Genomic DNA, 5,313 nt, shown 5'->3' on the forward strand with positions numbered 1-5,313 from the left:
ACCCTCATTCCTCTTCTTCTTAACTTGTAAATTTCTCTTTGATTCTTAATCAACCCATGCGAAAATAGTCATGGATCTGAAATTTAGACCTTTAATTAACCTAATCTGGGGATAAAGATCAAAATTTTCAGGCATATTGGATTTGCTTCAGAATGCTTAAGAAATTAAAAGCTGAAAAAAAAGTACTTTGCTTGTGAGTTCATCTTTTCCCCCACCTAACTACCGCCTGCTCTCCCTTTTCAAAAACCCTCATTCCTCTTCTTCTTAACTTGCAAATTTCTCTTTGATTCTTAATCAACCCATGCAGAAATAGTCATGGATCTGAAATTTAGACCTTTAATTAACCTAATCTGGGGATAAATATCAAAACTCACAGGCATAAATTTCGTTATTGACAAAGTCCACATCAAAAATCTGGTTTCTGTAGAAGAAAGCTGAAGTGAAGGGAATAGAGACGAGAGAGATGAATAGAGAGAGAAAATTGTGAATGAAAAGTAATTTTGGGAAAAAGCAAAAAGTAAAACGAAGGGTTTTCATAAAAAATAAAAAAATAAAAGGGGGAAAACTTTCATACACGGTGTACACGACCGTGTACAAAACCTTTCCCCTTATTTGTTTTACTTACATTGCAGTAAACAAGTATTATTATGGCTGATCGTGAAAGACAACGTGCGAGAGGAAAGCAGAAGGTAGGGGAAAGTAGTCAACAGAGAGAGGAGAGGGAGCAAAGAGAGCAGATGCCAGCCAGGCAACTTAAGGGTGACATTGTATGGTTACATGGTACTCCAATTGATGGGGATAAGAGAAAATACCAATGTAACTATTGTCACATGCAATTTTTGAGAGGTGGGTCCAGTAGACTTTACTGGAGGATCTAAAGATGTTGTAGGTTGCCATATGGTCCCTGTGCAAGTACCTAGGAAATTTGGTGACAGTTTGAGGGGAAAGATGAAGAGGAAGGCTGACAAGCAGAGGGTAAGTGAACAACTTGAGAAGACAGTGAGGAGTTCAATGGGAGGAGGAGGACAATACCATGATGATGATGACTCTGATGATGATGACAGTGATGACCCCGTCTATATGCCTGATGATATACAAACACCACAGGAGGCTAGGGACTTTCGACGGTCTATTTCAAGGAGTAAAGTTAGTTTTCAAGAAGATCAGCGGAGACAGAGAGTAGGGGATAGTGGAGGAGGTGGCACATCTAGAGGTTCTAGAACTGGTGGGTTGTTGAATTCTTTTAAAAGATCACAAAGTATGAAGGCAACTCCAACACCTCTATCTGTACCAGTACCACCATCAGCATCAGATCCTAAACTACATAGGAAGAAAGGAAGCAGTCAACCAAAAATTAAAGAAGCATGGAAGAATATGAAGGGGTTAGTGAAAGAATCAATAGCTAAGTGGATGTTATACCATACCATCCCAGCAAACACTGCACAAGGCCCCCATTATGATACCATGATTGATACAATTGCAGAGGCTGGCCCAGGGTTCAAGGGGCCCACCCCATATGAGGTAATGAATGTTTATTTACCTCTACAGAAGTCTGAGATTGATGAGTATATTGGGGAGATGAGGAATATGTGGGAGACATATGGGGTGACTATAATGGCAGGTGGTTGGACTGGGCCTACAAGAAAGTCCATCATCAATTTTATGGTCTATTGTGATGGGAGGACAGTTTTCCTCAAATCTGTGGATGCATCCAAAGAGATAAAGGATGCAAAATATATTTATAGATTATTGAAGGAAGTGGTTGAAAAAGATGTAGGAATAGAGAACGTTATCCAGATTGTAACGAATAACTGAAGCAACTTCAAGAAGGTCGGTGAGAAGATGATGAATAACAGTAAGTATCGGCTCTTCTGGATTCATTGTGCTGTCCATTGCATTGATCTAATGCTGAGGATATGGAAAAGTTAAAGTTGGTGAAGACTGTGGTGGAAAGTGCAAGACAAGTCACCAACTTTGTATACAACCACTCTTTTGCACTAAATCTATTATGAAAAAAATGTGGGGGTGACTTGGGAGGCCGGGCATCACTAGATTCGCCACAAACTACATTGCCCTAAAAAGCTTTGAGACAAAGAAGGTCGGGCTAAGATCTATGTTTGCATCGCAGGAGTGATTTGGATGGAAGGATTCCAATACCGCAAGTGGGAGGGAAGCACAGGCAACCATGTCCTCTAAAGAATTTTGGACAAAGCTAGGCAAAGTGGTGAAGGTTTTGCAGCCAGTAGTTAAAGTTCTACATATAGCAGATTCCGCTCTCAAGGGCCCTACTATGCCAATCCTATATGTTGTCATTGACTTGATGAAGGATAGTGCCTACAATGTGGCTCCTCGTAGTAACAAGCACTTCTTGGATATTATCAATGCTCACTGGGAGAATCAACTTATGCATCCACTACATAAGGCTGGTGAGTAATTTTGTTTATATAACTAATTCATATATTAGATTCTTAGTAATATCACTAATTACAATATCTCATTTCTATATATCAATTTTCAGCATACTACTTGAACCCCAAGTATCAATATAATAATAGGCTTGGGTTGGATACTCAACTTATTGATGCTGTGAAACAAGTAGTAAAAAAATTAGAGCCAGATGGTAGACTACAATCTATATGCAACAATGAGGTGAGTCTTATAATTCATTTGGAATATAATTAGTAAGTAGTAATTAGTTAATGAGTCATTACTAATTTTTCACATGGGTATAGATAAAGATTTTTAGGGATGCATTGGGAAGTTTTGGAACCGATGCTGCAGTACAAGGCAAAGCACGTGGTGATGCTGGTATTCAATTCAATATCTAAGCGTGGGGGTCGGCAAACACATGTTGCAGATTATATGGATATTGATGAGTTATCTAGCTCTGTTGGCGGATTGAGTATGGGTGATAGGGAGGGAGGATCGAGTGGGCATTGGCGTGCCCCATCTTTTGACGCAAATACCACTCCATCGTCATCGAATTATAGTGCAACACAACCTCAAGGTGGATATGGATATAGATATGGGCAGTTCATTGGGAACTATGACTCCCAGTCCCAGTACTAGTACCAGCCCCTAGGACATACTGGATCATCTTTTGTGGATGACATCTTTTCATACCTTAACTACCCAACTCACCAGCCATACATGCTGCCAGCGCCGACATCACATCATACTAGATCAGTGGGTAGTCATGGTTCTTCTTCACAGTCACAGATTGGTCACCAATATCCTAGGATTACTGGATTACCTTCAGTATGTTGATGACTCTATTTACATGGCAATAGTGGATGACTACATTCGTTTCTTCTCTGAAAGTATACCGTGGTCCATGTATGTCCTTCAGACAGAGAGCAATGGACGTCGACTCCAACGGAGCATGAGTGGGGTCGATCCAGGAAAGCATAGCAATTATTATTAGGATTTGTTTCATGATAGTTGTGAATCTTGTGAGTCTTGTGAGTCTTGAGTTGTGACTTGTGAGTTGTGAACTTCTGACTTTGTGTATTGACTATTGAGTATTGAACTAACGACTTTATGCACTTATGAATTTTTTAGTTTAAGGTTTAAACTAAAGGTTATATTTGACTTTATTTTTTATTCATTACTTTGTTTCAATTTGTTATTATGTCTTTGAGTATTTATACAATGAGTATTTAATAATTTATACCTCAGGGTCCGACCATATACTGTCAATCAAGGGTGCATACCCAAAACACCACTTTGAGTTCATTTTTTTGTAATATGAAGGTTTAAATTTGCTTATTTAGCTTAAATAAGGGTGTCCATGAAGTATCAGGCCTTAATATGGCCAAAAACCCACCGAGATGGAGTGCCAAAATATGGCAGAAAAAATACCATATTTCGGTGAAATTTCGGAAAATTTCAGATATTTCAGATATCTCAACCAGCCCGAGATACCGATATATCGCGAGATCTTAAACCTTGATCTCGACCCCATCCCATGCCGCACCTCCTATCTTGGGAGAAATCCTCGCTTACACCCTTCCACGGAGTGAGAGTGTCATATGAGTCTAGCTCACGCACGTGAGCGTACGAGAACAGCTCCCAACTATTCAGATGGAATCCACTTTGTGGGACCCACATGAATGTATTCCATCTGAACAGCTGAGCGCTGTTCTCATATGCTCATGTACGTGAACGTAAGCCCAACTTACCCCAAGGGGTAAACTCAGTTGGCAAAAGACCAACTCCTCAAATAAGAGACATTAGTTCAAACCACCTTGGGGCCTATCCCCATCCCCTATCCCCCCTATTAAAGCTAAGGGTCGCATGCCGCACACGACTAGGTAGTGTTCTTTAACCCCAAGGGGTTAGCTCAGTTGGCAAAAGACCAACTCCTCAAATAAGAGGTCATGAGTTCAAACCACCTTAGGGCCTATCCCCATCCCCTAATTCCCCCCCCCCTCCTATTATACAAGCTCTTAATCCAAAAAAAAAAAAAAAAAAAAACATGAGCCCAACTCAGGTCATACCACCCCTAAAACTCCATACCGGTACAAACAAAATTAGAAACCCAAAAATAAATAAATAAAGAAATTCAGAACATCAGATTCTCATCCTCGTCTCTCAAGGAGCATATGTTTTAGTAGGATCGCCACCTATATGGGGGTCAATGACCCAAAAATAAAATAAGGAAAAAAGAACTGTCCGCAAGTGTGGTCTACACCAGCACTCTCATGAGTCTATCTCTCTCCTCCACATATGAAAATACACTTATGCCCCCTTGTTTTGACGACGAGAGAGACTATAATTTGAATAATAAAGGTTGAATTCAATCTCTAACAATCATGCCATTGTGTTACCCCAATAAGAACCCGAGACCTCTTCATTCTCCATCACTGCATTGCATAGTAAGCAGCACTCTTCATTCTAAATCTTTCTTGATAATGCTCTTCCCCCCCCCCCCCTATGCTGCTATGCAATCCTATTAATTCTTAATCTAACCTGATTATGTATTGACTACTACTGTTCAAATGCTGCGTATGATCGCTGTGCGGCATTATCCCTAATTTTGTGCCTTCTGGCTATTCTTATTGTTGATCATTACAGAGATTTTTTTTTCAAATGAAATTGATAAATACAATTATTGATCGAAGTGTTGTGACATCCTTTTTAATGGATGTATTAGCAACCAGAGATCTCCCTCTTGAACAGGAGGCAAAGGTACCAACAAGATAACCCAGATCACCATGGACAACTCACACGCTTCAATGCAGATGCTCTCTCATCTTTTTTTCCCCATCTCTTTACATTTTTTGCTAGCTAAAAATCCATTTATCATAGAAG

This window comes from Telopea speciosissima, chromosome 11, assembly GCF_018873765.1.
Source record: "Telopea speciosissima isolate NSW1024214 ecotype Mountain lineage chromosome 11, Tspe_v1, whole genome shotgun sequence".
NCBI classification, from domain to species: Eukaryota; Viridiplantae; Streptophyta; class Magnoliopsida; order Proteales; family Proteaceae; genus Telopea; species Telopea speciosissima.